Genomic DNA, 27505 nt, shown 5'->3' with positions numbered 1-27505 from the left:
AGTGGATGGACCGGACGACCATTGTGGACTGAACGAGTGCCCTATCTGGAGCCGGTATCCAGACTAGACGAGTATAAACTACAAGAGTGTGCGGACTGGACGAGTGTGCGGACTGGACGAGTGTGCGAACTGGACGAGTGTGCAGACTGGACGAGTGTGCAGACTGGACGAGTGTGCGGACTGGACGAGGGTGTGAACTAGACGATGATAATGACTGACGAATCTGTGAAGCGGACGAGTATGAGGAATGGACGAATATGTGCAACGGACCATACTTAATATGCTTTGGAATGAAGGAAACACTTGAAAACATACATCATACCACACCCCACGCTTACTCTCCCCCTTACACCACCACTCATCTAGAACACAGAGATACTATGACACCATTCGGTATAACTGTTCTCATATCTACATCTCCCGCTTACTCCACATCACTCTAAGTAATCATTGCTGGGTGCACACCCCCCAGTCAGGCGTTCTCCTCAGGCCTAACGCAGCCACACTCGTTCTGGGTAAAACCGACCAGAGCGAACCCATACTCCTGACCTCTCAACCACCACACCTACAGCTAAGAAGCAGCTGCCACTAGATTTCCGCACCAGCTGCACACATACCTGGTACGCACACGCACTTTTGGACTCCCTCTACTCTCTCTACTGACCTGAACTTCGGGTCCCAAGGGCGTTCAACTTACCAGCGCCTTCAGACCATACCAATGGTATATAAGGCGCTATATAAATGCAAAATAACATAACATAACATACAATGCTAAATTGAAGTGGATCATTCAATTATATAGCAGTGTGACATAAATACAGTGGAGGATAGAAGAAGAGGAGAGTGCTAGCAGAGACAGTGGGGTAGAGTGGGAAGGGGAGGAGGAGGAACAGTGGACACGAAGGCTGCATATGGCACAGCTAAATTCGATTTTTGTCAGGACAAGGTGAAAACACATGTAGCCACTAGGCAAGGCTAAAATCGATTTTTGGCAGGACAAGGTGAAAATACGTGCAACAACTGGGCACAGCTACATTCGATTTTTGGCAGGACAAGTGAAAACACATGTAGCAAATGGGCACAGCTAAATTCGATTTTTGGCAGGACAAGGTGAAAACACATGCAGCAACTGGGCACAGCTACATTCATGTTTATGTAGGACAAGGTGAGAACACATGCAGCCACTAAGCAAAGCTAGAATCAATTTTAAGCAGGACAAGGTGAAGACACATGCAGCAACTGGGCACAGCTAGATTCGACTTTAGGCAGGACAAGGTGAGAATACATGCAGCCACTAGGCAAAGCTAGAATCGATTTTAGGCAGGTCAAGGTGAAGACACATGCAGCAATTGGGCACAGCTAAATTCGATTCTAGGCAGGACAATTAGGTAAGGTCAATTGTGGATATGTATTTTGTAGAGCTTAGTTTGTCAATGAGATCATCAATCCGAATTGTCGGATAATTGTCAAATAGGGAGATGGAATTAAGTTGCAACAGTAACAAAGCCTGTATGCAAGAGCAACCTGGCAAAAGGACGCCAGATCAGATGCTTTCATCAAGAAACCTGAAACAGAGAATAGGTTTCCAAGCAGGAGAGTGTACTGGGAAGTTTATGATGACTTGGGCAAAAGAACTATAACAGTAACTGAGTTTCCTAGCAGGAGAGTGTACTGGGAAGCCTATGTTGGTCTTTGCAGTTGGAAGCTACTAAACAAGTGAATGGTGACAAATCGAGCAATAATAAAGCTTCTAGGGCACTTGAAAGGGTAATAAGTGAAGTCTCGCTGTGAAGTTGAAACTGTGGCAAGATACCCATGAAACAGATCCATGTAAGGTGCGTTGGTTGCATGACCTGTAATTGATGACCATGTGGTCCGACAACTGCGCCTAAACCGAATACACCCACCTAAGGAAAAAAGCCACTTTGTGATTGAATGAAGGAAAACCTGTGTGAACTGAAATTGATTAACTGAACTTTATAAATTGGTGAAAGGTAACCACATGCGAAGAGCTGGGAAGTGTCCCAAGGAATTGTGTTATTTTGGAACTTTGGAAGTCTTGAAAGCTTGGGAAAATGATTTCCAACTGCTTACTGTACTTGAAAAATGTTAATGAGCATGATAACTCTAACTCCATTTATTCTTATTTTGCAAATCAAGTAGATATTTTAGCTCCCCACCAAAAGCTAAAACCTTGGATTGATGAGATTTCTGCGTTCCTAAATGAAATTGGATGTGCTCTTACTGGCCTAGATAATTGAACATTGAAGGAAAGGGAAATTAAGAAAAAGGTGGTGATCTGGGACTGAAAGTTTATGCTTTCCAAAGTGCACAGAATGTCAATCCATATGGGTTAATCGAGGCAATCTTTTCTGGGCGAGTTGCCTTGTTGTTATATTAAAAATGTCCAAAATTCAAAAGTTAGACGATTTATTATATGTCTTAGATTTAATGAAGATTACTTAGGTGGTTAGCGCAGGTAGTCTTGGTTCTATTAAAGACACGGAGGCGAGCATTATGCTTTTCTCTTTTATTACTACTTCCCATAGCAGACCGTTTTCAAAACTTCAAACTTCGAACAAATTCAAACTTTCTTTTCTTTTGCCATCAAAGGCACAAAAATGGAAAGAAAACAGTCAACCAGACTACTCCGACTGGGATTACAAATCCCCAGAAATCCTCAAGGTCCTTGTAGTCTTGACCTCCACCACTACACCAATCCATGCCAAGCACAGTTTATGTCTCACTTCCTGGCCATACTCCTTCCTCTTTCTTTGATGATTCGACAACCATAACCGAGAACCTCTTCAACTTAAACCGGAACCGAGTACAACCAGATGTAACTTCCAAATACTTCTGTGTATACGCCATCAAATCGATGTATTTCCTTCAGCTGTTCTTGGTCTCTTCCCCTAGAAAGCAAATCAAAAATACAACATTAGGGCTGGAGTATGCGTTCCCCAAAAACACAAATTAAACAAGAGACCTATACAGGGAACTAAACATTTTTTAAAATAAATAAATTTAAAAAAAAAAATATATATATATATATATATATATATATATATATATATATATATATATATATATATATATATATATATATGAAATTGAAAGGTAAACACAGACCGCGAGGTCGAGTTCCTTTGAAAGCTGCACTCCCTTTAATTAACGAAATCCATCAATGTTCAGCAACAAGTGCTCGCCGAAAAGTAAACCACTGCACAGCCAAAAATTCGCTTTTAAAAGGTTTCAAGTTTTAATTAAAAAAATTATTTGCAGTAGAAAAACGGCTTCCCAGTAGCAAGGGGAGGCTACCTGACGCGTTTCGCCACACTCCTGTGGCTTGTTCACAGTAGCTCCACCCTGTTGTGGGAGCTCTTTTAACCCATGGCATACCACATGAACAAAGAAAAGGTGACTAACAGAGATGACGTTTTTACATTCGGCCATCTTATACAGTGCAAAATGCAATTCTAGCACCATGTCTGCATGTAGACAATATTGTTCAAAACCTAATAAATTATAGATTTTAACAGATAGTACATATATGAATATACATTCCATCTCAATTTTAAAATAATTCGGAAAATCTTTTCAAGGTTTTGTGCACCTAGTCAAATTTGAGCAATCCACATTAAATAAGCATCATAGTGACGCTGTTAGTAAAACACATATAGGTGTGATGTAGTGTTTCAAGCTCTTTTACAAAAACCACATAACTAAAATATTTGTTATACAAGATGATGGTGTGGCATTATGTAGTTTCATATACATAAAAGACAATTTGTAATTAAAGTGCAAGTGCATGGCAGCTTTTTAGTAGTAAAGTGCTGGTGCATATTGCAGTCTTTTAGCAGCATACTTCGATGACCAGACATTGTCTTGTAACCATCAATTAAAGTGCAAGTGCTTTGCTTAAAATCAATACTCCTACATAGCACAACATTACTCTTGATTCATAAATGCTCGAAAGACCTTATATGACTAGAGTCTAATCTACTTAGCCGTCATGTATGAGCAGATACTGTCTATCACAAAAAGATGCACCTCAATTTGATATTTCATTATAAACTATGTTCATGGGCGACATGTAGAAAAAACATGAATGAAATTAAAATTAAAAAATCTACCCACAAAAAACCTAAGGGGAAGAAAGGCAAAAAAACACAGGAACATCGTCAGGAAACTAAATCATCAACACAATGTTCAAGAGAGGGACAACAATTTAGCCTTGGCCGAGAGAGATACACAAAATAAAGCGGCCAACAAATGTTTGGCCTGTTGGAATCAGACTGTTTGAGCAATACTATATACAACCAAAAGGGAAGTAATTTAATGGCTAACTAGCACATTTTAAGTTCCCAAAAAAGTGTACAGTTCTTCATCCACATTGTGACCCATCGGGGTTTTGCTCTCAAAGTTTATAATGTGTCTGGTCTCCTCTTGTTGTAACAATTTCTCATTATCACCCCCTCTTGGGTCGCAGATAACTTTATGGACACCAAAAAACCTCAGAGTGCTTGGATCTCCATTATGGCACTCTGTAAAATGTTTGGCCATGGGATATGCGTGATCTTTGTTGACAATAGCTCTGATATGTTGCAAAATACGTATTTTTAATTTGCACTTAGTGCTGCCAACATACCATTTAGAGCATGGACACTTCAGAACATATACTACCAGTTCCGACTCAAAGGTGATTCTACTGGCTATTTGTATTTCAGTCTGGAGGATTGGATGAATATAGCTTCTGCAATTCAACGCATATTTGCATGCTTTGCATTTGCAACAATTAAAGAAGACTTTTTGTCCCCCTGTAAGCCAATTATTTCCTGAGGATACATCTTCGGAGGCCATATAGCTTTGAACCACCAAATCTTTGATGGCCAGACTTTTCCCGAAAGGGATATCTGGCCATGCATTTAGCATACTTCCTAGATCTTTATCCACCTTGAGGACTTTCCAATACTTGGCGATTATGTTTCTTATGATAGTAGAGTGGCTCCCGAAGGTCAGTATTAACCTGGTAGTGTCTTTGTCTGTAGAGTTCCGAATATCAGTTTGTGATGTTGTCAAGAGAGTTTGTCGATTCATATCTCTGACCTTTAGGTAGGATCTTTCAATTACCTGTTTGGGATATCGCTGTTTAAGGAAATTATGAGCTGTGATTTTGCTTGCTGAATCATAGTTTTTCACATCACTGCAGTTCCTTCTGATTCGAATGAACTCTCCATATGGGATGCTCCATAAAAGACTTTTAGGGTGTGCGCTATTGGCATGCAATGGGATGTTGGCTCCAGTTGTCTTCCGATGCAATTCACACCCAATTTTCTGATCATTAATTTTTACCTTCACATCCAAAAAGACGATAGATTGTTTACTATGTTGTTCAGTGAATTGTAAATTCAGTTCATTAACATTGAGGAATTCAACTAACTCTTTTCCAAGTTTGAGCTGTACCATTCCATACAATGAATAAGTCGTCTATGTAGCATAGCCACAAAATGATTTTATTGGTGAAGGGCTCATTTCCTTCGGCCCATACCACGGTTTTCTTCCATTTCCCCATCAGAAGATTTGCATAGGATGGTGCAAATGTGGTGCCCATTGCGGTTCCCTGAATTTGACGGAATAATTCATCATTGAAGAGAAAGATATTGTTCTCCAAGCAAAGTCTTATCATTTCTAGGATCATTGTAGAATGGTCGAGGTAGTTGAGAGAGCGAATTTTCAAAAAAGTTTCACATGCTTTAATGCCATCTTCGTGTTGTATGGATGTGTATAAAGATACCACATCCATAGTGGCTAGCAGATATGTTGGTTCCCACGGCAAGTCATCAATTTTGCAAAGGAAATCAGTAGTATCCTTTATATTCGAGGGCAGAGTTGAAACAAATGGACACAACGTCTCATCCACAAATTTAGACATGTTTTCAAGTAGCGAGCCGCATAATGTAACTATTGGCCTGCCGGGTGTTTTAGATGGATTTTTATGAATTTTAGGCAAAAAGTATATCGTGGGTAGTGGAGTGTTGGGTTAACAAAAATTTCACCATGTCCTCATCCAAAATACCAGCATTCTCCCATTTTACCAGGAATTCCCAGACTATTGTTTCCATCTGGTTGATGGGTTTTTCATAGCATCTGGAATTGTTGAGCTGTCTGTAAGCCTCTTTAATGTAGTCCACCTTATTCATCAGGACGATGTTGCACCCTTTATCCGTATATATATATATATATATATATATATCCAAAAAAGGAGGAGAAGGCGAACTGCACTCCCGCGGGCCCAAAGCTGGTAGCAAGCTCCAAACTAGCGGACAAAAACAATGGAAACTCTGTGCAGTAAATACGGATGTTTTAATGTTTAAAAAAAGTTGTGCAAAAAGATATTCAGCACAACGAGCAGCAACATAAAGACAGACAGGAGCATGACGCCGTCGAGCACGACCTGCAACACAACGCGTTTCACGCTACACTGAGCGCTTGATCACGTGAGGGGAGAAAGGGTAGGCTGGTATAAATATAAACAGTGCAAGCAGTCCTACTACTCTGTCAGTCAACTCTGTAAGAGCCATGGCAGTGGATAGAAACGCTGGCAGCCATGATGGAATGGGGTCGGGTGCATGAATGTGCAAAGGAAGTTGGAATAGAGCCTAAGCAAAAGTGAAACATGGGGCAAAGACACAGACTGAGCGCATAGTGCACATATACTGCTAGATATGTATAACAATACAGCAATAAATAAATTAATAAATACGTATAGTGTTGAAGTCAACAAACATATCAGGATACTGTATATACACATATCAATAACCACAGTCATCAGTAAAAGCAAATATAGAACGGAATATGGCAAAATAATCCCCAAATTTCAAATAGACATGCACACAGTAAAACAAGAGAATGTGTTCCACATTTTGAAAAAGGCTGCATGGAAGTATAGCAAATAAAGAATGTTAAAATCAACAAAGCTTTATGTAGCAATCAAAGAACCATATGATGTGCACACGAGGAAAAGGCGAACACTAACAACCAAATTCAGATGAGGCAACAGATATGGTAATTGCAAAGAGTATAAAATAGTGCAAAGGGCTAAAGTGCTAGTGCAGGAACGGAGATGAAATCAGCACCATTGGGGGTAATCTAATAATGACTCAAAGTACGGAGTACAAATTAAAAACAGCCACACCTGAGCATAGGATGTGTCGAAAATAATGAGTCCTATATGTAGAAATACTTAGATCTACACATTTAATTGCAAGAAAGTTTGTAAAAGTAGATGGAGTAAACCGCAATAGTAGTGGTAAAACTGGAGCACACCTTATACTATAAAAATAATGCAATAATTCATTCCACTATAAAATCCAGCCATGGCTACTAATATAAAGGGTGGTCACTGCTCTCCTAATGGAATATGGGCAGAAAGTATGTGTTACACAAAATACAGGTACAGGCAATGTTCCACAAGTAAAGTGCATAGTTTACAGCAAGACAACAGTATGTCTTTAAGGCCTAATAATAACAGGGCCATATTAAAGTGCAAGTGCAAGAGCAGCTTTAACAGTCATAGCAAACAAATGCTGCAATGGCAATTAAAGTAAGCACATAACAATATAAAAACCGAGGTCAGGTTCCATTAGAGAGGTATAAAGAACGTTAGATGAACCAAGCAGGACCAACCGCCAAAAAACAGAGAAGAGAGACCGCAGGCCGAGGCCACAGAGGTAAGAAGACCAAAATTAAACCCCAACATGAGGATAAAAAGTATATAAATACCACTCCCCACAGATTGCAAAAGTACACAGCCAGATCATAAGCGGAAAGGAAAATATAAAAAGGATAAGAAATAAAATAATCATACCCAAAACTAGAGAAACCCTTACAGAAACACACTACAGAAACACACAGTGAAAGTCAGAAATGGACATAGTCATGGAGGTACAAGATAAGAAACAGAGGAAAAGCAGAACCGAAATGGAGAGGAATGCAAAAGGAAGTTAAGTGCCCAAGAATGTATACAATTCCTCATCCACGTTGTGGCCCTTTGGATACTTTGTATCAAATTCCAAAATGAATCTTGAATACATATCTCCCTCCCATATATACTATGAACATTTACCATCCTGATGACTATCTCACATCGTCATCCATTCTTCGCCCCGAGTACGAGGGTGGGAATAATGCTTCCCTCCGTGTCTTTAATAGAATCAAGACTACCTGCACTAACTGCCTTGGTAATCTTCATTCTATGACAAGACCGGAGGCGAGCATTATGCTTGTTCAAAGCTTTCTAGCACCATCTTAGCCAAAGAATCTACCGGTTTGAAATAGAAAGTCTTAAACGTAGATTCTGAAGATGAATCTGCTGCTTTTAAAATATCATGTAAAGAGACTCCTGCTGCAAATGCTCTGGAAGCCATAGCACCCCTCACAGAATGCGCTACAAACATACCTAAGTCAATGCCCACCCAGCACATAACCTCTCGAACCCACCTAGAAAAGGTGGCTGCAGCTACGGCATGAAAAGGCTTCCTATGCGCAATGAGCAACTGCCGCACACCTGATGGTCTCACACTCTTGGTCACCTTCTCATACTCTTTAATGCAGCGCGCCACATACAACTTGGGGTCATCTGGAAAATAGGGGTATGAAATAACTGTAGACGAGCTCTTAGTCCTTTGCGCTATATGAAAAGCTACTCCCTCTGGATAGAAGATTTTTCTGTCCACTTCCAAGGCTTTCACATCCGAAACCCATCTACACGACACTAAGCACAACAACATAGCTCACTTGCCCGACAAGCACTGAGGAGACAAACTATCATTATCTGGCCACTGCTTAAAGAGACGGAAAACCTTCTTGATGCCCCACATCACCGATTATTTAGGAACAGGCAGCTTTCTGCAATTTCACACCTCTCAATAGCCTAACTACCGCCGGATGTTCCCCAATAGGACGGCCCTTGCACCTCTCGTGCCCGGCAGATATCGCCGATCTATATACTCCTAGTGTACGAAAAGCTCTCCCGCTCGCTGACATCTCTGCCAGAAAATTGAGCACAGCATGTACTACAGATGCTGAAACCGGATGAATACATTTTTTACTACAACATCCTGCCCACTTCTCCCAAACGGCGTCATAGCTCGTAAGAGTACAGGGGGCCCATGAATCCCTGATACAATCTGCAGCCTCTCTCGAAAGGCCTGGCAAATACCATTGCCTCCTGAAATCCAGCAGGCTAACAATGGCAGAGTCCCCGTCTGAACCAATGGGTGACTCTGCCACACGGCAAAGCAAATCCGCCTCCCATTGAATCAGGCTTGGAAAATCCGAAGAAAGTTCCATCAGAGTTGGAAACCAAGCTTGAGACATCCAGAGCGGCATCACTATCACCACCTCCACACGCTCTTGACGTACCTTCGCTAGAGTCCTCATAATCATTATGAATGCGGGAAACACATAAAGCAGACCCCCCCCCCCCCCAAGTTGTGAAGGAAGGCATCCGTCCCTAAAGCCGGGGTCTATCCTCCAGCTGTAAAACTTCGACACCTGTGCGTTCAATCTGGAGGCGAACATATCTATCTCTAGCAGCCCCCACAGACTCTGTAACCGCTCGAACACCTTCCTGTGCAACATCCAGTCGCTGGAATCCAGTAGATATCTGGAGTTCCAGTCCGCTACCATGTTCTGAGCCCCTGGGAGGTACTCTGCTGTTATCACTAGTCTCTTCTCCAGGCAATAATGCCAGAAGTCCTTCGCTATCTCTGCCAACATCTTTGACTTCGTACCCCCCACCTTTTTTACATAGCGTACTGCTGATATATTGTCCATCCTCAATAGAATGCAACAATTTACTCTATCTTTCGCAAACGCCCGCACAGCAAACGAACCTGCCAACAACTCTAGACAATTTATATGTAGCCTCAACTCTTCTTCTGACCACCTTTCTCCCCTCTGCAGGTGACCGCACCTGACGCCCCAACCAGCCCTGCTCGCATCTAATTCTATGACTACCTTGGGCACGTCCCTGAATATGCTCTGCCATTCCAGGCCACCATATTGTGAAGCCACCACTGCAACTCCACTCTCCCTTCCTCGTCCAGCCGGACCCACTGGTGATATCTCACCCCCTGTCTGAGGTGCTTGAACTTTAACCTCTGGAGCGCTCTGTACTGTAGAGGCCCTGGAAAAATCACCTGTATGGAGGCTGCTACGAGTCCTACTATGCGAGCTAAACTACGCAAGGAAATAATCGTCTTCCCCAATGCCACTTTTAGCTCCTTCTTTATACTCCTCATCTTTTGCAGGGGCAACTCTAACGTAGCCTTCCTGGTGCCCACCACAAACCCCAGGAACTCCATCCTTAGCTTCGGATCGAGTTTTGATTTCTCCCGATTGATCAGGAATCTCAGGGAAGACAGTAGACTGCTGACCTAACGAACGTGCTCCATCAGGACCCCCTTGCTCTGAGACAGTATCAAGATATCATCTAAGTAGATAATAATCCTGATACCTCAGCTCCTAATGGCCTCTGCTACTGGTTTCATCACCTTTGTTAAGGCCCAAGGGCCGAGGCCAGTCCGAAAGGAAGGCATGTGAAGCGCCAACTTTGCTTCTTTCAGAGGAATCTGAGATAATCTCTGAACTCCTGCTCCACCGGGATAGTAAGATATGCGTCTTTCAAATCTAATTTTGTCAGCCAATCTCCCTTGCGCAGCAGATCTCCCAGAAGATGGATAACCTCCATCTTGAAATGCCTGTAAACCAACCACGCGTTCAACTCCTTCAAATTGATCACCGGCCTCGCCTTCTCCTTCCTGTGAACTAGGAACACATTGCTTTAGAATCTGACGCTCTCGTCGGCACACCTTTCTATCGCCCCTTTCTCTGCTAGCGTGAGCAGTCCCTTCTCGAGAAGCAACTCCTCCTCCCTCAACATTTTCATACTGCGTGGGACTCGGGTCTGACATGGAGTACTCACAAACGGTTGCCAGACATTTGGTCGAAAAAAATTGGTCGACCAGACAAATGGTCGAACCAATTTGGTCGAAAACCAAATGGTCGAATTTTTTTTTTTTTTTTATTTTAACCCTTTTTTTTTTTTTTGGGGGGGGCCCCCCCCCCCCCCCCCCCCAACCCCCTTTTTTTCTCTAAACACCCCTTTTTTAACTAAACGAAAACCCGAAAAATAAATATATAAATAAAAAAAAAAATTCGACCATTTGGTTTTCGACCAAATTGCGTCGACCAAATTGCAGTCGACCAGTTTTTTTTCGACGAGTTGACTGGACACCCTCACAAACTCCAATCGCAGTCCCACTATGGCTTGCAAAACCCAAGAATCGCCTTATGTCTATACATAACGCTGTGTGCCCCCCTACTCTGGGGTAGCCTTCGCTTTGTACATTCACCTCCAGCAGGATTCTTCTGTCGGAAACCTCTCCCTCTAGTGGGGAAAAAGGCGTCATGCTGTCTGCTCTCCCAGTGCTGTGTCCTGGGTCCTTGAGACCGTCTTGAGAAGGCATGACCGGCCGCACAGCCCCTGTGAAGTCTGGTCCCTACGTAAACTCGCCCCGGAAAGATTTTGCGAATAAGGGATTGCACTTTCTCCAGCGCTGAGTATGTTCCTACCAAGCAGGACATCTCTTTGACAAACGCCTCGCCAAACAATAATCCTTTTGCTGCCTGCACTGCCTCGTAGTTGGCGAAGTCTCCTAGCTTGCTGTCGATTTTCAATAACAGATTCCGTTGTCTCTCTGCTGAAAGAGCACAGCTGGCGTTTCCTAGGAAACAGACTGCGACCAGCTGGCGAAGCGTAAGTGGGTCCACAGGAACTCTGGTGTCTCTGGCCCTTTCAGCTAAGTCCATGATCTTCGCAAAAGGATCTGCCACATCCAATACTTTGTCCTGACAGGAGTTCCAGGCGCGGTCGACCCCACGCCTGACATCTTTCGTAGCCTTTGTTACAGGTTTTTAGCGTCCAGCTCAGGTGTCTCCATAACCTTACTTGGAAGATCCGGCCTCGGACACTCGGCTGTCATGCAGAATCATACCTCCCTCTCCAGGGGTTTACGAATCCTATTGGCCACATATTGGGCTACTCTGGGGCAGGGAAGCCACTCTGTGGACCTCGGATGTCTTATACTGTCCAGGTCAAACATGTCCTCGACATCTTCCACATCTTCCACCTCTTGCGGTACTCTGCCCTCACTCTATCCTCCACTCCGAGACCTTCTTCAGACTCTTCCTCCTCCTCCTGAAAGGAATTACCACCTTCATCGGTGGCCCCTGTATTTAGCACCCCTGGGGTAGGGGATCTGAGGTTGGCACTGCCGTCTTCTCCAAGAAAGCTGCCTTCAGCTTGTCAAATGGGTCGGCAACCTCCTAGGGTTTCATCGGCATCCCTAATGCTTGACCCGTCGGGTAGAAGAGTGGGGGCTCTTCTGGGTCTTATCCACCCCCTTCTGTGCAGACACTCGCTTCTTAAGGTTACCCTGCGAGGTTCCCTCACCTGGGCTAAGTTCTCTCGCTCTTCTCTTGGGCACTGATGTCTGAATGAGGGATTTTAGCGTCTCCAGGCGCTTTTGGATGGGTCTCACCCCCTGAGATACTGCTACTGCCAGCGAATCCCCCAGGACCTGCTTAAAACTCAAAGACAGATCCTTGTCTCCGTCCCACTCCTCATCGCTGTACTCAGGGGTTCTGCCTTCTTCTATCTCCATCTGTGGAAAGGATGTCCTTCAAACTCCTTTTTTTTTGTTGTAAATATTTTATTGGTTTTCATAACAAACAACACCCGTGCACCTTAACATGGTGCATAAACCCCTTACCCCCAACCCTTCTACCCTAACCCCCCTCCATCCGCTTAAAGTCACTCCGTCAACAACCACGGCCTATCACTCCACAACCATCACTTCTTCTCTGCAATCCATGGAGCCATCTGTGTCTAGTTCCTCAGGCTCCAGGCCTGTCAGCGATGCAATCAATTTCTGCCAAGCTATCAGCGTTCCTGCTTCCTCCTCCCCCCCTCTGCACACTGCTTCCCTTCAAACCACCGTTTCAGCCTCTGCCCACTGTAGAAGATCCCTCCACCAGGTTTCTATAGTTGGTCTCTGCCGTGCCTTCCAGCCCATGGCTATCCTGCGCTTCGCTAAAATGCAGGCCAGGTTTTTAAGCTTGCTCACGTGCCTAAGTTTACGTGGTCTAGGAAAGCCCCCCCACCATGCATGCCCACAAGGAGTCTACCGCTAATCTGATCCCTTTGTTAGCCAATCGGTCTACAATTTCTTCCCAGTATTTTATAATCTCCGGGCAAGCCCAGAACATATGTACCATCCCAGCATTTTCATCCCCGTATTTTGGGCAGTATTGTATAGCCGCATTTGTGAACTTGATAATTCTCTTGGGGGTCATGTATGCCCTATAAGTGATATATAGCTGAATCTGTTGCAACCTGGCATTCCTCAACACTTTCTTATGGTATCTCTGCATCCTCTCCCATAATCCATCGCTTATAGTCTCTCCACTTTCCTCTTCCCAGTCCCGTCTCACTCGAACCACCTCTTTACCAACCTTGGACATCATTATCTCATAAATTCTGGAGACCTCATGGCCACCCTCTGACACTGCTTGGAACATTTCTATAGCAACATCCGACTGCTGGGCTAGTTCTATTTCCGACCATGTCTTTTTTAATAGCCTCATCAGCCTAATGTATGTAATGTACTGTCCACTATGTAGGCCAGTGTTCTCTCTTAACATGTCAAACTCTATCTTTTCTCCATCTCGCCATACATCACCCACTGTTGCCACTCATACCGGTTCCCAGTGTTCCCTGACAATTCTCCTCAGTTGTTCATCTATACCTCTCATTGTCACAAGGGGGATTTGCGGGGAGCACAGCAACGGGCACCCCATTATTGCGCAGAACCTGTGCCATATCTCCTTGCCCAGGGTCAGCAGTGCTGATCTCTTTCGTTTTGGGTGGTCCGTCACCCACATCCACTCATTCAGGAAATTTGGGGCACATTCTGCCCTGAGTAGGCTGGACTCCGATGTGTCATCATTGGACAACCATTTTGCTACGTATTGAAGTTGTCCAGCTAGGTAGTACACTTCAAAATTGGGCAGTCTGATCCCTGCTCGGTCATAAGAGTTCTGTAATTTCCATAGAGCTAACTGGTTTATGGTATTATACCAGATCAGCCCCCTGCATATACTTTGTAGATTTGAGAAGAAATGTTTGGATATGAAGTATGGGACATTTGTAAAACAGTGCAGTAGCCTGGGTAGGACTATCATTTTGAGCAATGCCGACCTCCCCATCATAGTCAGGGGCAACCTAGTCCAGAACGCTATGCTCCGTAAATCCCTTCTACTACCTTCACTGTATTATTCTTGTGCTCATCTTCAGCCTTATGATATACATTTATCCCCAGGTATCTAAAGGTGTCCACCGCCCACTCAATATGTAACACTGGTAATGCGCATTGAGGTACTCCTATGTATCTACCTAGTGGAAAAACAACAGATTTCCGAGGGTTTACCGTTATGCCTGATAGTAGTGCATATCGTTACAATACCTCTAGTATGTACTGCAAGTTTTCTTCGGGGTATTGTAAATACAGTAGCATGTCGTCTGCATACAACAATATCAAGTGCTATCCTCCCTTCGTCTTAATGCCCACTTCCCCATATTGAGGTACACTGCTAGCGGTTCTAGTGCCAAGATAAATAGCATTGGGGACCAGGGACATCCCTTTCTTGTTCCTCTGCTCAGCGTCCACCTCTCTGAGACGACTGAACCCTTCCAGACTCTAGCGATTGGTTCACTATACAATAATTTTATCCACTGCAGGTACGCAGGTTCCATCCCGAATTTCTCTAGGACCGCCATCAGCCATGGCCACTTGACTGAATCAAAAGCCTTGACTGCGTCCAAAGACACTATCGCTAAGTCTTGAGAGCTTCCTGCTGTTTGGTCTATTATGTGATGCAACCTCCAGAGATTATCTGAGATAAACCGCTGGGGGACATATCCTTTTTGGTCATGGTGTATCAGGGTCCTGATCAATGGTTCCAGTCTATTCGCCATCACCGCGTTGAGGATTTTGCTATCTTGATTCAGCATCAATAGCGGTCTATAGGATCTGCACTCAGTGTCTGTTTTACCTGGCTTAAGGAGCAGAATGATGACCGCCTCTCTCGGGGATTCTGGCAGCCTACTCCTTTCAAACACTTCATTCAACATAGCTAGCAATGAGGGGAGCAGATCTGTCATGTATGTTTTATAAAATTTGCTTGGAAGGCTTTCTGCTCCTGGAGCCTTTTTGGTGGGTAAGGTGCGGATAACATGTTCCAGTTCATCCAACTCCAGCAGTGCTTCTAACCAGTGCTTATCTACTTAGTAAGTCTGGGCAGAATAATCTCTTCCAAAGTTTCTTTTATGTTAATTACCTCCTCCTCTACCTTATCTGCATACAATCTACCATATTACCTGTGGAAACACTCATTTACCCCCTCCTGCATGTCCTCCATTATGCCATCTTCTCGGCAAATCTCTCAGATTACCTGTCTCGGTGTCTCATTGTTACAAAACCAGGCCAGCAATCTACTTGGTTTATCCCCTTCAGCATGTTGCCTTTCTATGTATCTCCGATAGTTTAGGTTACTCAATCTCTCCCAGTAGGATTTGCATTTCTTGGTTAGCTGCCGTATCGCCTCGGTCTTCTCAGGGGAATCTGGCTCATCCTGCATTTTATCCTCAATCTCCCTTTCTGTAGTGTGCAATTCCACCAGTATGCCACCTTGTAGCCCCACTGACTTTGAGATCGCTTCCCCTCTCACTACCACCTTAAATGCTTCCCAGAGCGTGCCAGCTGACTCAACACTTCCCTCGTTCAATTTAAAGTATTCCTGTATTGCCTCTCTCAAATCTTCTCTGAATGCAGTATCTTTAAGTGCCTCCGCCTGAAGCTTCCACGTCGGTATCCTCGGTATGTGCTGTGAGATCTGCCAAGTTATGACCAAGGGTGCATGGTCCGATAGGACTGCTGCCTTGTACTCTGCCTTCTTAATCTCCTCTACCATGGAGCTAGCCACAAATAGGTAGTCTGGCCTAGTGTGCAAATCATGTTGGGCCGAGTATTGTGAGTACCCCCTACGTTGTGAGTGTAGCCTCCGCCATATCTCAACCAGCTGAAAATCCTGCGCAAATGTGGCCAGGGACTTTGCCACCGGGTTTGGTTTAGTTATCTTATTATCAGATCTGTCTAACTTGGGGTCTAGTGTGCAGTTAAAATCTCCACCAATTATGACTGCTCCATCCATGTATAGGTTGGCTTTGGTGTATAGATTCCTAAAATACAGTGCAGCATCGTTGTTCGGGGCATAAATATTAAATATGTTAACTACTTTGTTGCTGACCAATCCTTTCACCATTACCATCCTCCCATCTGTTTCTATGTCTTGCCTTAACAGCCTGAAAGGGACATGAGGTGCTATCCATATGAGGACCCCCCCTTGCGTATACTGAGTATGTGGATCCTATTGTGGTCCCCTTCCATTTCCTCTTAATTAGCTCTAGTTTCTCTTTAGTCAAGTGGGTCTCTTGTAGCATTGCTACATCTATTTGTTTTTGCTTCAAGTGCATCATAACTTTATTACGTTTGATATAGGTGTTTAGCCCCCGCACATTCCAGGTCACTACTTTGAGATCTCCCATTTCAGCTATATCCTACTCCTCCCGCCTCCCTTCCCATCCTCCTCCTATCTAGATTGGGTTGTGTCCGTGAACGTTCCGTGTTGTCTCTTAGCAATATCTCCATCATTCCCCACCCTCTGCCCATCCCATCCCCGCCCCAAACTCTACCTCCAACTACCTCCCCCTCAACGCCCATCCCCGCCTCCCCAACTGTTGCCTAGCTCCATCTCTGGATCTGAGGCTCCCCCGCATCTCAACCTCCGTCCTGCTGCCGCTGGTACAAAGGTCGCAGCGGGTGGATACTACTCTATAATATCCTACCTAAACTACCTATTGGGGTTGGAGTCGTGCCCTTCGGTATCGCTCCTGTGTTCTAGTCTCAGTGCTCTCATACCAATGCCACAAATTGCCTACTCCCATCACCGCTCGAGCCGTTCTGTCTTTCCCCATGGCTCCCTGGTTTACCAGCTGTGCCTTTAATACTCTGTCTACCCATGCCTTGTGCCAGTGCGATAACCAATATTAGCCCAGTATTCCCCACTCACTATGAGGAGGAAACAGCAGTTCACTTAGCCTTTGCAGTGGACTCCCAGTCATCCCCTCCGTCTGGACAGTTCAGCCCGTCCATCCATCTCGCGGTGTCCTCCGGGATCTCAAAAAAGAAAGATTTGTCGCCATGCAGAACCTTAAGCCTCGCTGGGTAGAGCAGTCTGTACTTCAGAACGGAGTCTCACAGCCTCTTCTTGATCGCCACAAAGTTCAAGCATCCCCTTTGCACCAGGAATGTATAATCTGCGTATGCCGTGATGGTCGACAAAGCTCTCGTGATTGTGCCACCTTTCCGAAAATATTCAAGGATTTTTTCTGTATCTCTGTAGCTCAATATCTTGGCTATGATCGGGCAGGGCGGGGCTCCTGGGGGTGGCTTCCTTGTCTGGGCTCTATGTGCCCTCTCCACTGCAAAGCCTTGGGACAGTGCACCTGCACCAATCTCTTGCAATATCATGTTCTCGATATACTCAGTGGGATCGGGGTTCTCTTCCCCCTCTCCATGCCCCACGATGCAGATGCTGTTCCTTCTCGCCCTTCCTTCAGTGTCTTCGGCCCCATTTTCCAGATTGTCCACCTTCTGTTATAAGGTGTGTATCTCCTGGCTGTTCTCCTTGCAGGCTTCTGTGTTGGTCTTCACATCTTTCTCCAACGCACCGGTTTGTTCTGCTAGAGCCCGAACGTCTTGCCTCAGGAGATTAACGTTGATGCTGACCGCATCTATCTTGGCCTCTAAGGAGATTTTCAAGTCATCAAGTTTGGATTCCCACGCAGTTTTCAATGCAGCAATTGCTTCTAGGATCTATTGATCGTCTATAGGTGGGCCGTCTTTACTAGGCGTAGCAAGCACTGCTGGGCTTGTTCCTTTCCCGTCTGGCTGGGCTTGGTGAAGATATCTAATGAGGACTGTTTCACTTTCGATTTGATGCCTTTGGTTGCCATCGTGCTATTCTTGTCAGTACCAATGACTCTGACTGCGTTGCCTGGTGAGTCACTTTTGTTGGCTGTAGCCACGGTGTCTAGGAATGGTGTATCCGCGGTCGGGTGGCCGCTCGTGACCATCTTGTTTGTCTCTGCATCCCCTCTGTATATCTAGGGGTTCTCAATTCTCACTTTCTTATGGTGCCTGCTATCTGTCTCTGCTCATGCTCCAGCGGACCCTCTCTGTGGTCGTTTAATGTCCAGGACGTCCAGGTCTCTGCGTGTCACCGCCCCTTGGAGTCTTTGCGTATTCCCCAGTATGGTCTATTTGACGACTGACCATTCGGATGTTGAGGAGTCCGTGCCCATGATTGGGGTAAGCACGTTTTGTTGGTTATGCGGTCCGTATGCAAGAACTTTGTCAGGCCCCCACAAGCTGGACGTCATGCCAAGCGGTGTCTTGACATTACACCAGTTCAGTCCGCCCAGTATACTCAGGGTGTAGGTATTCTCGGATCTGTGCGAAGCCTCCTTGAATCTTCCTTGGGATGCTACGTTGATGCTGGTGGAGGGTTGATCCAGAGCACTCTGTGTGTCACTCCATTCCACGGTTCCCATCGGCAGCACCCACTTGTCTCAGCCTCCAGGCAATGCCCTCAGGTTTCTTACTGTGTGGGCCGTGTCTTCTTAATGAGGCCCCGCTCCATTTCGCATTGGGTGCACCGGTGCTCCAGGCACCCTGACTGTATCCTCGCTGTGCAGCGACCCCTCAGGGTGGCCAGGGTCCGCTGCGCTGGGCTGTACACAATGGGGCCAGCAGCAAGCTTTTCCGGGTGTACCCGGGTGTGTCAGTCACTTATTGCTTGTCTGGGTAATGCACTTTCCGTGTGTGCTCAGGCCGCCCAACCTGCACATTGTCTTGCCTTTACTGTGCCTCCATGCTGGAACAGCACTGTACCTCAGGCATGACGGGCTCCTTCCTTTTCTAGCGTTGGTCTCACCCAGTTACAGATTGCCTTTTAGTCTCTCTAGCAAGCTGCGAGGTTCAGCTGCCCCTCATCCGCTCTCTGGGACTCGGACCGAGTCGGGCACACCCTAGTTAGGGATCCATTCACCTTCCCTTGGCTGGCGTCCCGTTCCTGCAGCACATATTGTTACAGTTCCTCGCAATGGGTGGCCCCCTTTTCTTCAGTGTGAGGGGGATCTTCCTGCTCCGCAGCGCGGAACCCCTCCAGTCTTCCTAATTCACGGACTGATATTATCAATGATACAGTATCAACTCCTGTCGGGTATACAGCTCGCAGAAATGCGGTCTTGTGTTTCTACAGCTGAGTGCTGTGCCTCGCCTACGGGCTCACTCCTGTCACAGTGTATCCACTTCACGTTCACTCCGCCTGCACTATTCGCTTCGCTTCCTTAGTGCTACTTCCAGCCGGGGAAATACGCTGTCCGTCCCGGTCCTCAGGTCACGGGTCCCACGGCTCGCCTCTCTTAATGCGCGTTCTGAGGGCTACGTGGGCATCAAGCTGCCACTACCACTGCCTCGGTTGTCCGATGTTGGTGCAGTATGTCATCACCAGCTTATAATGCTTAGGGGAGCCGCTGCCCGCTTCTTATCCAGCGTTTCTTGTGCTGTGGCAAGGAGGCTGGTCCTCCGTCTTCGGTCTCTTTGTTCTATGCCTACGCCATTTTGTGCCTCGTTCTCTCCAGCCACCTCGGTCTTTGTTCCGCCGCAGTCCTCGGAATCCTTATAGCCTGTGAGCCCCAGACTCACTGCAGACACTCACTGCATGTTCATGAGCATTCCCATGAATTTTCTGCTTTTGGCGACGTCTCAGTGCGCACTTTCGATGCGGATCATCATAGGATCGATGGGCGCTCCTCAGAAGACACGTCTTCTCACATGACCCTTTAGCCACACCCCCCTTCAAACTCCTTTTATATTCCTCTTTTCATTTATTTTTTTTCTTTTTTTATGCCTGGTGCCTCAGTTGCCAATGCCTAGCAGAGGGCAGTATGCAAGAGAGGCTCTGCACTGCAAAATTCCCATTAATTCTTGAGGTTCCGTGGACTGGGGAGCTTCGGCTAGCCACTCGCGGTGAAAACTGCCCGAAAACAGTCCCTGCGCATGCATGGCAACGGGTCAGCCCGCTTTGACCATAGACCTTAGAGGGTCTTTTCCTCTAAACCGCTACGTGGCTGGAAAGGACATCTCTCAACGCGTACAAGGATCTCTAACTAGAGAAAGGTGACGAAAGATGGCGGAGCGCCAGTAACGGTCGCGGTCGGCGGTAAAGAGGCGATTCGGAAGGCGTGTGAGGAGATAAACGCTTTGGCACTCTGGAAGTGGACCGAGGCAGATCGGAGCGGTGTCTGGGTGGAGGGAGCTGGGATTAAGGCAATAGAGCGGACTCTCTAGGAGGGTGCAGGGGGAGAGTGTGCTCGGAGGAAGTGGTAAGAATACGAAAGGGGGGTGGGAAGGCTGAAATGAAGGGAGGGGTGGAGGAAGGGGAGAAAAGGGGGAGGACACTGACTGTGAAGTCTACATCTGTGGAGGGGGGAAGCGGGGAAATGAGCGGCAGCATCGCCGCAGGTCTCCACAAAAGAATGATGGTGGGGGGACGGTTAGGGATATCTCAGGGTCGGGGACCCAGGAAAAGTGTATTTTGGAGGGGCTGGGGGCCTCAGGAAGCGGTGTGCCTGGGGAGGAGCAGATGCAGTATGACAGTGTGTGGAAGGTGGTGTTGAAGCCAGATAGTCGTGGGAAAACGTTTCAGGGGGAGAATCTGATGGTGATTGCTGGGTGGTTGAAAGAGGCTGTGGGGAATGTCACTCGGGTGCAAGTGGTGTCTGGGGGTTGGTTGTTGGTGGAGGGGATGGGTGCTGATAGTAAGGCTAAGATACTGGAGGTGGGTTGTCTGGGTAGGCGCGCGGTGCGAGTGTTTGATCAGAGTGGTGTGTCGTGTAAGGGGGTGTTGTATGGGGTACCGTTGACTGTGAATATGTCTGAGGTGGAGGAGCAGCTGGCAGAGGTGGGGGTAGTGGAGGCGTGGAGGCTGGGGAGGAGAGATACACATGGGAATGTGGTGTCTACAACTGTGACAGTGAGGTTTGCGAGAGCGGAGTGTCCGGAGGTGGTGAATTCGCCATATCAGAGTTTTCGTGTGAAAGCTTATGTAGCATTGCCTTTGAGATGTTATAAGTGTCAGCAGTTTAGACATGTGGCGAGAGTATGCAGGATTGAGAGGCACTGTGGGAGGTGTGGAGGAGATCATGATATTAAAGAATGTAAGGTGGAAACTCCGGAGAAGTGTGTGAATTGTGGGGGGGAGGCACTCTACTGCGTTTAGGGGGTGTGAGAGTCAAAGAGTGGCGAGAGAGGTGTGCAGGTGAGGGCTGCGGAAGGTTTATCTTATGCCGAGGCTGTGGCTAAGGTGAAACAGGTTCGAGTAGTGAGTGAAATGTGTAGGAGAGAGCCGGTGGTGGATGAGGCTGCAGAAAGGAAGAGAGTGATGAGAGAGGTGAAAGGCGTAGAAATGGTGGTTGTCCCGAAAACTGAGTTTATGTGTTTTATAATAAATGTGCTGGAGCTGGTTCAGGGGAATTTGTCGGTCAGTGTGTCGAATCTTACGAAAGGAGTGGTGGAAGCAGGGAGGAGGTTTTTGAATGTTGTAGATGTGTCGGAAGAAAATGTGTTCAAGAAGGTTACTAAAGTGCGGAAAACAGAGTGGGGCGCCGGCCTGAGAATTTTGCAGTGGAATGCGAGGAGCTTGTTGAGGAATGGGCAGGAGTTGAAAGCGGTGTTGTGTGGGGAATTGAATGTTGATGTGGTTTGTATTCAGGAAACGTGGTTAAGGGGTGATCTGAGGTTTGTGATTCTGGGTTTTGAGTTGTTTCGTAAGGATAGGACGGAGGGGAGAGGGGGGTGTAGCTGTGGCAGTTCGGAAGGGGTTGGTTGCAAGGGAGATTGTGGTCGATGGAGCAGTGGAGGTTATCGGGGCAGGGATTCGGGTAGGAGGATCAGAAGGCTTAGTGTTGAATTATTATAATCCGTGTGAGGTGGTGGAGGTGGATGTGCTGTCTGAAGTGATAAGGGGTCATGTGGGACCTTGTGTTTTATGTGGTGATTTCAACAGTGCCAATACGTTGTGGGGCAGTGATCAGACAGATGCAAATGGGGAACTGTTGGAGGGTATGGCGGATGAATTGAGTCTGTTTTTGCTGAATGACGGTTTGGGCACACGATTGGATGTGAGGACTGGGAAGTTATTGTGTTTGGATCTGACCTGGGTGTCTGCTGCGATTGCGGGTGAATGTAACTGGATGGTGCGTGGGGATGGGGATATGGGGAGTGATCACTCTGGCATTTTAGTGACTGTGAGGGGTGAGGTAGGGGTCAGGTCCCGGATGCTTGGAAGTCGGTTGAATTTTAGGAAGGCTGATTGGGAGTTGTATAAGAAATTGTGTCAGGAATTGATTGTTTCTCGGGATAGGGATGGGGGGTGGATGAATGGAATGAGCATTTGGTGCAGGGAATGAGAGCGGCGTCGGTAGCGGCAGTTCCGGAGGTAGAGAAGGGGAAAGGGGGGAAGGTTGAGGTTCCTTGGTGGTCGGTGGAATGTTCACGGGCTGTGGCAGCGCGTAAGAAGGCGAAGGCGGTGGTGCAGAGGGTGATTAGGGAAAGAAAGCGCGGATATTGGAGGAGCTATTGTGGGTCTCTTGGGAGTGATTCTGACGTGGGTGAGGTTTGGAAGCAGTTCAAGCGGATGTCCAGGTTAATGAAGTCGCAGGGTGACATGTCTGTGTTGTTGAAAGGGGTGGAGGTGGTCAGTGAAGATGGGGAGAAGGCGAATTTGCTGGGGGAACATTTTGTGGGAGTGCACAGTTCAGAGAACTTCCTGGAGGCAGTGAGACTAAGTATGGGAGTGGTTGAGGAGGAGATGCGGGAGTTGTTGGCGAATGTTGGGCCTTGGGAAGAGCAGTATGAGGCTCTGCTTTCTATGGCAGAGTTGGAATAGGGCGATTCGGAAGGGGAAGTGGTCAAGTCCAGGGGTGGATGGACTCATGTATGTATTTTTGGGGAAGTTGTCGGTGGAATGTAAGTTGGAGGTGTTAGCATTGTTCAATGAGATCTGGAAGAGTGGAGTTCTACCGAGATTATGGAAGAGAGCGATTGTGGTAGCGATTTTGAAGAGTGGCAAGGTCCCAACGGAGTGTAAGTCATATAGGCCGATTGCGCTGACTGTCTTGATGTGTAAGATTATGGAACGGATGATAGTTGAGCGCTTGGGGTTCTATTTGCAGTCGAATGGGTGTCTGAGCGATTTTCAGAGTGGGTTCAGGAAGAATCGGTCAGTGGCAGATCCGTTAGTGAGGTTGGTGACTGGAGTGGAGGAGGCTTTGTGTGATGGGCAGATGGTGGGGGCGTTCTTTTTGGATTTGGAGAAGGCGTATGATATGGTGTGGAAGAATGGGTTGCTGGTGAGACTGTTGGAGATGGGTGTGAAGGAGAGGATGTTTCGGTGGATTAAGGCGTTTTTGGCTGACAGGACCTTTCAGGTGAGAGTGAGGGGGTGTTGTCTGAGGTTTGGAAGATGGAGAATGGGACACCGCAGGGGAGTGTGATTAGTGCGATGCTGTTTAATGTGATGGCGGACGGGTTGATTCGAGCTTTGGAGGGTTTCGGGTGTCAGGTGGATTTCTTTGCAGATGATGGTGTGGTATGGGTAAGAGGGCGAAGTTTTTTGTTGATGCAGGATCGGTTGCAAGCTGCGATAGTGCGTATGGAGGAGTGGTGTGGGTAATGGGGCTTTTCGATGCCTGTGGATAAAAGCGTGAGTATGGTTTTCTCAAGGAGAAGGGTGCAGCAAGGGTTGGACTTGGTTTTGAAAGGTGAGAGGGTGAAAAGCGTGGAAGAGTTTCGGTATTTGGGGTGATTTTGGATAGGAAGTTAAACTGGAATTTGCAGGTGAATGCAATGGTGGATAAGAGCAAACGAAGGTTGAATTTGTTGCAGGCGGTGACTGGGAAAGAGTGGGGTGCTCAACAGAAGTGTCTACGAATGTTGTATAAGGGGTTAATTTTGAGTGTGATGGATTTTGGATGTCAAGTGTCAGTGGGTTTCACGGCAAGTCAGAAGTTGCGGTTGGACAGGGTTCAGGCAAGGGCATTGAGGGTGTGTTCGGGTGTGATGAGGTCCTCTCCAGCGAATGCGGTTCAGGTGCTTGTGGGGGAGATGCCGTTGGGGTTGAGGAGAGATGCGTTGAATATGAGATGGTGGGTGAAGTGCAGTGCGAAGAGTGTGGCTCATCCGGTGCATGAATGTTTGAAGTATAATTGGAGGTTTGATAATTATAGAGACCGGTGGAGGAGGAAAGGAGGCACTTTTGAGTTTCACATGTGGGAAAAGGGAGTGCAGTGGGGTGTGGGCGATTTGATGACTGTAACAGATACGGATTTGGAGAGATGGCCGAGGTGGATGATGGGGTCTCCAAAGGTGTGTTTGGAGTTAGCGAATGTGGTGTCAAAGAAAAGAGGATTGCGGAGCGAGATCAAAGCTTTAGGCCAGGTGTATGTGGCAGGAAAGGAAGGATGCAAGGTGTTTACGGATGGTTCGAAGGATCCTGTGTCTGGGAGAGTGGGTATGGCGTATTATCTGGAAAGCACTGGGGAGTATAAAGTGGGACGATTGACGAATGATGTGTCAATTTGTACGGCTGAGTTGGTGGCGATTGCATTGGCGATCGATAGGGTGTGCGAGTTGGGGTTAGATAAGGTGGTGATATTTTCAGATTCATTGAGTGGGTTGCAGGCGATTATGGCGGGGGATGGTGATAGGAAGGACGTGATTATGGACATCAGGAGGAAGATTGATCGGTGCGTACACGGGGGAATGGATTTGGAGTTGGCGTGGGTCCCCAGTCACAGTGGTATTTTGGGTAATGAGTTAGTGGATCTGGCGGCGGGTGAGGGTATGAGAAGGGGAGCGGTTGATGTGAGATTACCTTTGAATGTGGATGAGGTGAAGGCGGTGGTGGTGAGACGGGTCATAGATGAGTGGCAGGAGAGGTGGGTGAGTGGGGTGAAGGGCAGGTGGATGTTTGGCGTTCGTGGGGAAGTGTCGGTAAAGGTGGATGCGGGGAGTCTGGAATGGAGGAGGGGGAGGAGGTGATGCTGAATCGGTTGAGGATAGGACATGTGGGACTGAATGATTGTCTGTTTCAAGTGGGGAAACGTGAGTCTAGAGATTGTGCGGTGTGTTGTGTGCCTGAGACTGTGGGACATTTTCTGCTTAGGTGTGAGAGACATGTTGAGGAGAGAGAATTGATGAGGGTTCGATTGTCTGCGCTGGGTGTGGCTGAGCTGAGTGGGAAGACTTTGCTGGGAGGTGAAAAGGAGAGAGGCAGGAGGAGGAATAGTGTGATGTTGGATTTTGTGAGGCAAACGGGGCGGTGGGAGGAGTTATGAGTTTATGTAAGTAAAGTATTGATTGGTGGGTCTGGTGCACATCATCCTTCAGGATGGGGAAGCACCAGCGTGGGTCCGCCCATGCATCCGATAATTAAGAAGAAGAAGAAGAAGGATCTCTAACTAACACGGGCGAGCACCGGTCACCCTGGCGAGCAAGGTAACTCGCGGCCCCGGCGCTCTCCCCGCAACTGCTAATACAACCTCATGACCGCAGCCCCAAAGAAACGTCTCTAGGCAATAACTGCCCGTGAATCGGTCCTAATAAAGATTCATCTTCTTTTCTTTTTTTTTTTACTAAATGCTGTTCGCCTTACTCACAGCCTTCATACACATACATAAATCTGCTCTGCATGAACCCCCCACTGTCTCACATGCACACACGCTCCAGACACCAAGAGGGGTGACTTATCTCATTGGGAAGTAGCAAAGAAAGAGGAAGGAGTTTGGCCAGGAAGTGAGGAATAGACTGTGCTCGGCGTGGATTCGTGTAGTGGTGGATGGCAAGACTACAAGGACCTTGAGGATTTCTGGGAATTTGTAGTCCCAGTTGGACTAGTATGGTTGACTGTTTTCTTTCCATTTGTGTGCCTTTGATGGCAAAAGAAAAGAAAGTTTGAATTTGTTTGAAGTTTGAAGTTTTGAAAGCAGGCTGCTATGGGAAGTAGTAATAAAAGAGAAAAGCATAATGCTCGCCTCCGGTCTTTAATAGAATCAACTTCCTACCATGTCAAATCAGGGGGCTTGGCGCGATATCCCTGTTGAGTAACGATTATGTAGACTATGTGGTTTATCCGTTGAGATGCGAAGGCATCTGTTGACGAACTGTAAAATGCTAGTAGAGATATATTTGTAGGGATGGTGTAAACTGTCTCATGATTTATGTTTTATACATACTGATCAGTTTTGGAGTAGAATATATGCTGGCAATAATCTTGTAATGAACTTTTCTGATTTAATATATGTGGCAAGAAATTAATAAAAAATATACATTAACTTATTTAGATTAATATTTAAGGAGTATGCTGTATTGATTTATATGTTTTGAGAAATTGAATTATGATGTAGTCATTTTAAAGTGTTTTTATATGGTTAAAAATATTGGGATATTGATGTATGTAATCTTATTTGTGATTGTATGTGTTAAAGGTCATAATGAACTGATATAACACTAATACAAAAAAAAGAAGAAAATTTGAGGAAGGCAACCCCTCTTTTGTAACATGAACTATTTGAACCTTGGGGAAGGGAAACCCCTTTTCCACCTAAGAGCTGGAAGAAGCTCTGAACTTTTATTTTGAACACTTCTGATTTGATGCCAACATCCCTACACATTGTTTACAATTAGATGTGAGGGCAAGTATAGGTTTGGGACACCGACAGACATTTGCTTTGGACTTCCGGACACACACTATCCTTAGTTTTACTTAGGTAGGGAAATCCCACCTTAGCATAGGGCAAGTTAGGCCTTTTTCCAACCCTCTCTTTTTAGTTATTGATATTGATATTTTATTTCTATTGCACTCCTACACAAGTGTTTCAGAGGGCGATAAAGTTAGTAAAAGTTGGTATCTCAAGACTCTATGCAAAATGTCTGTGTCTACTTCATGATGTCTTCACAGTAGAGAAATATCATTAGCCTAGGGCCAGAGAGGCATTTTCCCAAACCATTTTCATACGATAAATAGCTCTCATTTCTGACCCGTCAAAGGAATCTCTCTGTGTGAGGTCCGGCTTGCCTCTACCCCTAACAAGAGTATTGCAGAGTGGGCTAACCTCCCAAGCCTTACAGGGAAAGGCTCCCCCCTGGGGAGAAGTGACAGAATCCCACTATTCGTCACATACCTTTTCCCTTATTGG

This window comes from Ambystoma mexicanum, chromosome 1p, assembly GCF_040938575.1.
Source record: "Ambystoma mexicanum isolate Mex_15411 chromosome 1p, UKY_AmexF1_1, whole genome shotgun sequence".
In the NCBI taxonomy this organism is placed as follows: Eukaryota; Metazoa; Chordata; class Amphibia; order Caudata; family Ambystomatidae; genus Ambystoma; species Ambystoma mexicanum.
The sequence above is the reverse complement of the archived record's forward strand: the minus strand, read 5'-3'. Positions refer to the sequence as shown.